Source organism: Berghia stephanieae, chromosome 7, assembly GCF_034508935.2.
Source record: "Berghia stephanieae isolate SIO BIC M18660-M18661 chromosome 7, UCSD_Bste_1.3, whole genome shotgun sequence".
NCBI lineage: Eukaryota > Metazoa > Mollusca > Gastropoda > Nudibranchia > Aeolidiidae > Berghia > Berghia stephanieae.
This window is the reverse complement of record NC_088366.1, coordinates 31,739,489-31,751,552: the sequence shown is the minus strand read 5'-3', so window position 1 is coordinate 31,751,552 and position 12,064 is coordinate 31,739,489.

The window sequence follows — 12,064 nt, the reverse complement described above, 5'->3', positions numbered from 1 at the left end:
ACATTCTTAGAATTACTATTATCATTTACTATCATTTGTCAGGTGTCAGGTCAATGTATATTCTTTTTCTTCTTCTTCTTCTTCTTCTTCTTCTTCTTCTTCTTCTTCTTCTTCTTCTTCTTCTTCTTCTTCTTCTTCTTGTGGAAACCTCCAATATTGTCGAGGATCACTCCACAGCTTGTAGGGTATTACATTTTAAACTTGTTAAAATACTGCACATATTACTAATTAAAAATATATGGATTAAAAAGTCACGTTGTGAGCTCTAGCAACCGCGTGAAGGCATATTGGTAACCATTTTCAGCCACGTCAGCTGGGAGGCTATTCCACAGTCGAGCAGTGGAAGGGAAAAGCAGGTGGGGTCCGTTTTTGATGTTGGGGTGGTTACTCTTGCTGCGTGTCCCCTCGTTATTCTTGTGCTGATATCTTTGATGTTTGGAAGTTTAAGGCACGACTTTTTGTAGTAGATCTTGTGGAACATTTTAATGTGATATTCTCCTTTCAAACAATTGTTCATAGTTTTTGAAAAATTTTACTTAAGGAATTCTGGCGATCAAAAATATTGTGTACTTAGATGCTCAAGTTCTCATGTTGATTTCTTTTTTTGTTTGTTTCTTAATGAATTAAACTCATAAATATAATCATTTTATAACGAGAATAAATTTTGTTAGTGGGTGTGTTTGTGTGTATGTGTACTGAGAACAAGCTCCCATTTCTGATCCTCTGTGTCAATTTGGCATGATGTTGAAATGAACTAGATGAAAAAACAACCTGATTTTAACGTCAAATTAAAGAAATATGAAATTAAATTACATGACGTTTAAAAACAACACCAAATTCCCTCAAAGAATGCATTTATTTTCAATCAAATTCAGTTAAAAATTCTATTTAATTTAAAGATCACATGGACATAATGCCAATTTGAGACAATTGGGCATGTATGATCTTTGTTTTATTTTTATTTTCCTTGAGGGTTGTAACGAGCTTTTGAAATTCTATTTCTCAATTGAAATTGTGTGTTTGTATTCCAATATTTTCCTGTCATTTTAAAGAATTCAGACTGGGTGGGGTTCCCTACCTCCACAGTGGGCAGGGAGGTACTTACCGTGTCGTCTATCCCCTTATATCTGTTTTCAACTTGCTTTCTGTCTTTGTCTTGGTGTGAGATTGCTCGGTTTTGTCCCGACCCTGGCCGGAGTCCTTGACTGGGAGGGAAACAGTCAAATGCATAGTTGTTTTGGTAGATGATATTTTTTTCCTTGTAAATCATCTCTCTGTTATGTGTTATTATATTTGGTATTTTTAATGTATAATGCAAGCATTTGAGTGTATTCCTCTTTGTTGGATTTTGTGCTTGTGTCTGGATGAGACTTATAGGTGATCTCAAACTAAGTGCATTGGTGGTATGCTCTTGGAATCTACATCTGATCCCTATTTGTTCCCAGTTCCCCTATGTCTTACTTTTTCTTGGGTGCTTTAATTGTAATTCTAGAACTTTTTACTATCCCATTTTCTTCCTTTTTACTGGCGCTGATATGACCTTAATGTGTTGCAAGCGCCGTAAAACCCTTAAAAACAAAACAAAAACAAAGAATTCAGATAAATTGGGGGGGTTTTTACCTTTTGTTTTGTGTTTTTCTTTTCCAATTATAATGAAAATGAAAGAGAATGATGACGATGATGAAGTAAAAATCAAACTTTATGTTAAATTCAAAACCTGATTCATTCTGTCTTTCATATTCATTCATAAAACTGCTTCAATTGATTTTTTGATGCGTTGTCTTCTAATGTGATTCTTGTATTTTCTTCATACTTGTTTGTCATAAGAACTGAAAATATAACATAAGTGTCCATCAATGGCTCTCGGATTAATCTTAATTATTGATTTTTAATGTGTAATGTTTATAAAACTTGTTAGGGTTTTTTTTTTGTTATGGATATTTTTTGGCCCAAAACAAAAAAAAACAAACAAACAAACCAGATAGCAATTTAAAAACTATCGCTTTTTTTTTCAGAATTGCTTTGGTATTCTCATCAGAAAGCAATACTTAACTATTCGAAGCTGTCAACTGTATATAACGGCTTCAAAATAGAACTAAAGAACAAACAAAGAATGTTTTGGGTTTAAAACAATTTCAGCCAATAACAAAAAAACAGTTGAAACTCTAGTTCATTACTCTAAATCCAGATAGATGGGAATGGGAGAGAAGTTTTCAGCACATTTAGTTGAGGAGAACTTCCTGTCTATCTAGATTTGGCATGATGTATCTGTTTTTGTCATCGGTCGCTGGGTGGGGATCCTGACCTCCCATAGCGGGCAGGGAGGTACATACTGTGTCTTCTATCGCCTTATATCTGTTATCCAACATGCTTTCTGTCTTTGTCTTGGAATGGGATTACTTGTTTTTTTTCCTGGCCCTCGTCGGAGTCCTGGCGGGGAGGGAAACAGTCAAATGCATACTTATTGTTTTGGGAGATGATATTTTTTTCCTTGTAAATCATCTCTCTGTTATGTATTATTATATTTGTTATTTTTAATGTTTAATGTAAGCATTTGAGTGTATTCCTCTTTGTTGGATTTTGTGCTTGTGTCCGGATGAGACTTATAGGTGGTCTCAAACTAAGTACTTTGATAGTGTGCTCTTGGAATCTACATCTGATCCCTATTTGTTCCCAATTCCCCTATGTCTTACTTTTTCTTGTATGCTTTCTTTGTAATTCTAAAACTTTTTACTATCAGTGCTTAGGCCACTGGGACCCCCCCTCCCCCCCCTTTGGGAGTTTATGCCACTATGTTTTTCAAATAATAGAACTTATTGGCCATACAAATTCCACTGTTACCGTAAAAATAAGTGTCATTTAAGAGAGTTATGGCCCTTTGAAAAAAGTGAGTTGTGTCCCCTTGCAAAAAAGAGACAACATTTCTTCAAAGGCTCTGGAGACTACAATATTAATTCAAATATATGCAAATTGGGTATCAAACTGAAGGAAATTAAATATACTATCAAACTATGTGCACAAGCTTTCAATTTGTAAATATTATATAGATTCACAGAAAGTTGAAACAATTTGTCAGTAATCTCATGAAGTGTCATATCTAAACTTATGGGCTATTTCAGTGTTTTACACAAAAATTATTTTAAATATGGCCAAAAACAGCATGTTCATTAAAAATGGAGCACTGAAGAAAGCTGTGGCCCAAGCCTCAACAACAACCTTCATATTTCTCCGTCACAGGAAAAACAAAAAGTGTACGCAACCCTTAAATTTTTCTCCACTTTGTGGATGCCAAATTCATCATAATTTTCATTCTTTTTAAACATGGTATTGATGTCCAGTTGTCACATTTAAAAGTAAGTTGAAGGTGTGGTAAAAACAATAGATATATCATGAAAAAAGACTAATTTGTTCACAACCCAAGTGAAGCATCATTACCGAAGACTTTTGAACGAAATCGCATTGTTATATTATGAAGAATAATTGATACTCAAAAGGGATTCTTGATTCAAGATGCAGTAAGTACATAAAAACAATATCCTTATGTGTTTTGCAAACATGCTTTACTCCTTAACAGTTTGCACTGCTCACCAATTTATTACATATCCTCATCATCAGTAGCAAAATCCTCTTCGTCCTCTGAAGTGTCGTCAAGGAAATCACTGTCAAAGCTATCACTACCATCCTCGGCATATGTATCTTCGTCAGTACTGGTGCAGCTTTCTTCATACACAATTTCCTGCAACTCATCTGGAATGAAAGCATCTTTGAACCACTGTACTTCCAATTCAGTTGCAGAATTTCTCTGCCAACCGTTATCCTCTGGTTTTGGAATGCTAGGATTCTGGCACACTGCATTCCTCCAAATGAGAGTTTGAATGTTGGCTCTTGATATGTGCAGTGACAATACTTGACTACAAGGAGGCATCTGACACAGATCAATTCCACCACTGCATGAGATGGTACCTTTCTTTCCTTTGAAACGCTGGCGAACTATGTCATACCTCACTTTGTTGACACTTGTGCATGAGGTTTTGCCATACAGCTTGCACACAAATGACTCTAACATGAGACAGTCATTACTCGAAACAGCTGCTGATGTTCCAAATCTGGAGAACAGAATTCTAAGATCTTCCTCCTTTTGAAGAAATTTTAGAGCTTTCAGCTTTCCTTGCCCAGCAAAGCAACTTGTTGTGTCACAGCCTGTGAATGCATGGACACCAAGTAATGCATCACACATCTGTTTAGACAAAGTCTTTGCTATCTGAGAGACATTGATTTGTCGCCTGTTGTTGCCACAGCCAGTATCAAAAATCAGGGTCTTTCCAATTGTCTCTGAGAATGAAAGGAGAAGTAAGAAGACATCCGTGTCTGGTGATCTGACAACAATTGTTTCACAGTTTGGTTGGCGGGAAGCATATTGACAGTGCAGTATAATTCGTGTGTCTGCCTCTTCCTGTGATGATTAGAGATCTAGACAAGGTACAGCTGTGGTAAATTCATCCGTGTCACTGTAAAGTAAGGTGCATCTCTCTTCACAGACAAAGAAGATTTCCCTGTTTCTCAGTTTCTTTGCATATTCGTTACTTTCCCATTCCTTGAGGAGAAACCTGATAAGGGATCTTTTGTTATCAACGCAGCTGAGAAATGATTTCCAACGTCTGGGCACTGTTGTTTCAGATCCTCTTAACAAGTATGCATTATCTTCAGAAGATCATCTCCTCAATCTCTCACAACCTTTGATTGAATCTTCTATGTAAGTATCAGTCACAAAGTGTACACAAGCTGCTTGTGGTAAGGAGGAAAATGTAAGTTTGGCTACTTCACCAAATGTATTTGGGATTGCTGACAGAGTTTGTAACAGTGCATTGCCATCAACAATGTAAACGGTGTTTGTTTTTGTTTTTTGCATAATCCTCGAACATTAATGAATTGTCAGGCGTGAGCTTGTGCAACAGAGTTACTTTGTTGGTCTTCAGAGGTAAACCATCTGATGAAGCCAGCGACCATGGAGTAGGTGTTAGAGGATATTGAAGAACTTTTTGAAGATCAACACTGTGCTCTTGGGACAAAACAAGAAGCTGGCCAAATAAATTTCTTTGTGCCTTGATTTTGACCACGTCCATGTCTTTTTTCACTGTTACCACTTTCCTCAATGATGCAAATGTCTTGGTCTTGTTCCTTTCTAATGGCTTGTGAAATTCTACAGTCTTTTCCTTCAGTCTGTTTTCAACAAAACTTTCAAACAATGTTTTTCCTGTTTTTTCCACGGCTAGCAGGTCATCAGCAACATCCTCTTGCACTTTCATTCCTGAAGCTAGACTGACCAGACCATCTTCAACTTCAAAGGGATTGATAAATGCTGAAAATGCCTGGAGGATCTTTTGTACTCGCTTTTCACTTTGTCTTTTTTCTGCAAGGCTCAATTCTTTGTGGGTGTCTATATCCATACAGTTGTTGTTGCTGATCATTCTTTGGGTTGCTGATACATATTCTGCTCGATTGTGTCTTGTTACACTCCAACGGTAATAGCTTGGAAGACTCTTGCTGAACCCAACAATACCTCCTTTTGTCTTTGCATGTTTGTTTATTGTTTGTTCAATGGTCATATCAACTGCTATTCTTCCAGCAGGCGTCCTTGATCTGGAGACACTAAATCCATTATCTTGTAACATTTCTTCTGCCCCCTGGGTGGGAATGAATCAGGTTGGCTAGTGACACAAAATATACACTGAGATACTTGGCATAATTGTGGTGATTCATGGTAAAAAGCAGTGGGCACAGTTCTTTTGAACAAGATATATGAAGAAGAAAGTTGTTTGTCTTTGTAGCTCGCAGAAACTGGAGGAGAAGCCAAACTCTGTCCATGTATTGGATCCAGTATTGTGCAGTTTTTCCGTACTTTCCTGAGCGGACACTCTCTTTGAAGGCTTCATACTGGGAAAATAACTCAGCATACACAGTTGACTGGAGAATTTTATTAGCTGTATGGCTTGAAATTCCTTCGGTGAATTCCTTTATGTAAGACATGAGGTCTTTACTGAGTTTTGAATCCGTGTCCTGCTCAAATTTTGCAAGCAGAAGTCTGTCTAGAGCCTCCAAAACAGACACATGCACTGGTATAGCCCTGTTGTAGTTCTTTCCACTCATAACTCTATCCATAGAACCATGTGCACATAGCCCTGCTTCAGTCACAATTTCTTCAAAACCAGATCCACTTTGGAGCTTTCCCAGGGCACCAAGATATGACATTATGGTGTGAAAGACACCCAGGTGAATAATGACTGTTTTGTAAAGCTGTGGGTTTTGCCAGACAATATCGTAAGCTTTCTTTGCTACAGCAAGGTCAAATGTTACAAATGTATATGGCTGACCAAGCTCTTGTGTTGCCTCCAAAGATAGTTGTAGCACCTTCTGTACTGTAGCTGCTTCAGTTATGGGAGCATTGATGACAGGCATATATTCAACAATTGAAGGCATGTTGGTTTCATTTTCATTTTGGGGGTTTGGAGTTGTTGATGAAAGCCAACCTTTCCAGCCAGGGAAACGTTCTCCGTCTGAATTCAACTTCATCCTACAGAACACCCACAGAAAATTATCTTGGTGCAGCTGTCTTTCTTGATTGTTTTCTACTGTTGTTGTGGAAACAGTCAGAGAAGGTTCTGCTCTTCCAGTTGCAAAGCAAGGCTGAATTTGGATGGGTTTGAAAGTTGCTGACCTTTTCTTTGTTTTTCCAGTCGTGACATTTTGTTGCTCTATTTTTCTTTCCAAGTTTCCTTCTTTTATTTCTTGGATCATGATGCCATGAGTAGAGTGTGTGGTGCCAGACCCATCAGTGGTCTCCTCTGTGAGATCGAAATTATCCCAGCAAAAATGGGTGATTTTTGGATGTGCCAATGCGGCAGAAGGAAGATTTGTGGAGCATTCAACAACACTGTCGCACATTGCAGTCTCCAGTTCCAAAACAGTAGAGTGGGATGCGCAATGTCCAAAGCGGTTAAGGATGTTTATAATCTGAAAACTTCCAGTCAAATGCCTCACAGTCATCCCCAGAAGTAAATGTTTAGGCATTTTCCATTGTCCACAAGTGACATTATATCAAACAGCTTGGGCCATGGAACGTACAAGTCTTTCAGACTTACTACTCATATGTCCTGCACCTTGCTTGGATAGGAGTGTAGTAAAAAATTTGATCAGAGCAGAAGGAAGTTGGTCTTGAGCAGATAGCAAATACTCTGATGTGGGGGGGGGCCAAGGCATTTGTGAATGATCTTTGAAAGAATCCAGAATCAAATGTCTCAAGGTTACAGCAGCTTCTTGCAGTTTTCTTTCCTCTGATGAGGCACTCTCAAATGCAGCTTCAATTGCACAGCCTTTGGGGACTTCATTAATATAGAGAAAATGGCTATCAAAGATTTAAAAACCCTATATAGCTTTGTAAAATATTTTATGATATGAGGCAAAAAATGAGAAATGACAATAAAATTCCACTATTTATTGCATTTGAGGCAAATTTTAGGGTGATAAACAATCATTTTATGCACAAAAATGAGTTCACGAAAAATTGCACCTGATGACCTTTCAAGGGCCATAACTCCTGTAAATGATACTTGAAAAAACTGTAACACCCGGATTAATTTGTGTTATATGTCCCTGAAGCATGCCTGAATTGTGCTAGTGCAAAATCCCTCTTGTTTATTCATCCTGAAGGGAAACAAGTACACTGTAATAGATTTTTTTTCAAATTATAGAGAAAATGGCTATCAAAGATTTAAAAACGCTATATGGCTTTGTAAAATATTTTATGATATGAGGCCAAAAATGAGAAATTACAATAAAATTACATTATTGATTGTATGTGAAACAATTTTAAGGTGATAAACAACCATTTTATGCACAAAAACGATTTCACAAAAAATTGCACCCAATGACCTTTCAAGGACCGTAACTCTCGTAAATGACACTTGAAAAAACGGTAACACCCGGATTAATACTCAAGATATATTGCTGTTTCAGAAAAACCATGTGGCGAAAACTCCCCCAAGGGGGGAGGGTTTCGCCCACTGGCCCATGCACTATATCCCATTTTCTTCCTTTTTACTGGCGCTGATATAACCTAAATGTGTTGCAAGCGCCGTAAAACCCTTAAAAACAAAAACAAACAATTGTCATCGGTCGAAGAAGGATTTTGAGCCTTTTTATTTTTTCTTTGAAGCTGTTATATTCATTTTTGTATTCTTTTTTTTTTTTGATTGAAAAAGTTGCATGCTTGGAAAAATATGTAAACTTCCTTTTTTAGAAAGTGCATAAAATGGCCCGATGAGTATTTAATAATAATCAATCTTGTTGTTGTTGTTATTATTATTATTATTATTATTATTATTATTATTATTATTATTATTATTATTATTATTATTATTATTATTATTATTTTATTATTGTTATTATTATTAATATCACGAATTATTATTATTATTATTATTAATTATTATTATTATTATTATTATTATTATTATTATTATTATTATTATTATTATTATCATGAATTATTATTATTATTATTATTAATTATTATTATTATTATTATTATTATTATTATTATTATTATTATTATTATTATTATTATTATTATTAATTTTATAATATGTGATATTATATTGAGAGTGTTGTATCCCTTTAGTTATCGATTGTCTTTTTAGTCAGGTCACAACATTTTTTAGCATCAGAAATTATTTGTAATAGAAAGTCTGCTATTATGTATGACAATGTAGAAAAACCCTCTGGCCCAACTTATAGCATTTAAATTGTGAGTTAAGTTGAAGATGGCATTGATAAGAACTTTTTGATAAGATTTTTTTTTAATTGATCTTTTTTAAATTTCAATGTTCTTTATAATATTGATAATAATTTTAAAATATTTTAAGAGATATAATTTGTCCGTCAAGAACGGAGGCTTTCATCGTATATATATGGGAGTTTCTTTACTATGTGGGTAAACTTTAATCATTTACAGGCAGGATTCTGTTTTATTGTATCCTCAAGTCAGACCTTCCCATTTTCACTGTGTCAATTATGCTGCAGTCACATCTCTGTTATTGCTCTCCTGTTGGAAATGGTTTGGTCTCCAGTTATATTTATACTAATAAAATGATGAAGTGGCCTAGTCGTTAAGGCATTGCACTGTGACCTGGAAGGTCCCACTCCAGGCACTTTCGTTTTTTTTCCCTTGAGCAAGATTATTAACCCCCAATTCGCTCACTTGGTCAACATGAGTGATTCCTGTTGACGTCAGAGATCTTGTTTGATGAATTATCTATATTCCTTCTTGGAATGCCTAAGTGATGATATTTTATGATGCCATGGCGGAAGGGCATAATTTTTTTTAATTTAATAAAATGATGAGAGAAATTTTAATGTGATAGAAATTCAGTCTCACATGGAAAGGGTTTAGTAAAAAAAATTGGTCAAACATAATACAACTGCTGATCAACTAAAAAAAAAACCCAAAAAAATTGAGCTTTACTGTAGCGCAGTATCCACTAAACGTGCTCAAAGCGCTTTACAAAGGGGTCCCTGACCAACAGCAACGCGTAACATATCAACCAGATTTTGAAAATTATTTTTATTAATTCATCATCAATGTTAAGAAATTAAATGATAGTCAAAAAAAAAAAAAGCAAGAGCAGAAAAATTTCTATGATGTTAATTTCCCCTACCATTTTCCTTCCAAGAATTAGAAGCCTTGATACTTTTTATCCACTCTTTATTTGATTTTTCCAAGCTGAATGTAATTAACATGAGTTGGATATCAATTGATTAAGTGGCATTTAGAGTAAAATTCTGAACAACTCGCTTGATTTTATACCTATTTTGTTGCAAATGGCTGTTCAATAAAACGTACCAGAATTTATAAATAACATGTGAACAAGAAATTAAGTGAGTAGCAAAGTGCTACAAGACTAACTCCACTCATTTTCCAGAATTTATTTTTTACTTTTACGATTTAAGCCAGAAAATAATGGTTGCTCTAATCCATAAAAATATAGACAATAATTTGTTTTGTGTTGCCATGAAGCAAGTGTAAAAAATGGTATGATTATACCCCTTTGGTTTTGTGGAAAACCTGATTTTGCTAAAGCATAATAGCAATAATATTATGAGATGTCCCTTTTATCCTTTGTAAAAAAATGTTCAAGAATTTTTTTTTTCTCTGGCACGCATTTTACTAAAATAGTTTTTGATAGGTAATGATAATCTGACCACAATGATAATTCATAATGTCAAATTGCTTAGTCCAGAATTAAACAGTAAAAAATACTTTTGATAACAAATAATATGGGTAAGGTCATTATCATAATAGAATTCTTGAACTCATGTGTATGAGATTTTGAACTCGTTCTCAATGTGTGCTTCCAAGATCGGCAGCAGTATAAGGAACTTGTTCAAAATGTCCAAGGCAGGAGTTCAAGAATTTTATATCACCATGCTTTTATTGTTACTTGAAAACTCACCAACTGCCGTGGGAGATTTTTTGTAATGAATATTGTAACAATCTGAATATTTTAAATTTGAAAAAAAAAAATCAAGAGACTAGTGTTTCCAATCCAAAGGCTATGTTTTATGGGGTCAGTGATATGACCTAATAAAATCATAATTTGTCTCTTTGATATAAAAATAAATACAAATATGATGACAAACGTTTGTTCTGCAACCAACTCGTCGTTGGTTATATATTGTAATTTTATTTTAGAACATATACAAAATAAAAATAACCAATGTTTTCATAGGTTGTTATATTATCTTTTTTTTCCTTCATATTATTTTTCTAAAAAAAAATACTTGAATAATGTTGCTATTTGTATAATAGATTTGTTTTATCACAGTTTTCTACTTTTCGATATCTGAAAGATTGTATTGTTGTTCCTTCCAAATTCTACATTTCCCTCTTTGATAAACGAGACCATTCCATTTGAAATATAATAGAAATAAAAAATTATGATATTTATAGTTATCATTGATGATGATATTATCTAGTTTTCATTTATCTCCCTTTTGTGTTTTATCTGTCATGAATATTTTTAGGTCATTGCTTTTGATTTCTTGTCTTGTCAGTTTCTTTGCCTATTCCGCAGATTGTTGGAGCTTTCGTTTGGATCTCTTCTTTACTCATTTGATGCATTATAGTGACCTAATTTCGATAGTTCCAATTGATCGCTTTAAGTAGGTTTCATTACACTTTGTCATACTTTTTGTCATTGACGCTTTCAAGCTTTGATAAGTTCTAGATATCTGTCATCTTTGATTGTTTATCATCGCCCTCTTCACTGATGTCAATATGACCCCCCCCCCCCCCCCCCCCCCAAATTTTTAAAAAATTTAAAGTTCATTGCAATGTTGTAAGATCAGCTTCTTTTTTTTTCTAGTGTATTAAATATTTGTAATGAACTGGATATTGAAATTTGAAAACTTCCATTCATTCTGTGATTGACTTAACAAAATACTCTTTGATTTTGATACTTAAATTAATATATTGAATTAATTGTTTATTAATGAAACATTTTGTAGTGTTTTGTTGTTCGTTTGTTGTTTTTTTATATTTTCTTTTTTTTTTTAAAATATATTGTGGGAGCTTTTGACCTCCCATGGTGGATTGGGCGGTCACCCTAGATGAGTCCTCTATTCCTATATATCTCATTTCCTTTTCTTGATTCCTTTCTTCCTTTGACTTGGAATGAGATTTGTCCTTTTTTTTCTGTCCTGACCTTGGCTGAGAGGGAAACAGTCACATGTATAGCATTGGTTTTGGGAGGTGATATTTTTTACCTTATAAAGAATAGTCTATTTCTCTGTTATAAAGGTAGTGATAGTTTTTATTTTGGGGCTTGTTTTTCGGAGGGGGGGGGGGGGGGCGGTTGTTTGTTTATTTGGGTTTTTTTTTTTGTTGTTGTTGTGTGTTTAATTTAGTATTGTTTGTATTTTGTTTTGTTTTTAAATATAATTGTGTAAATATTTGATGACATTCTTTCAGTAGGATAATGTGCCTTTGTCTGGATGGGACTTTTCGGTT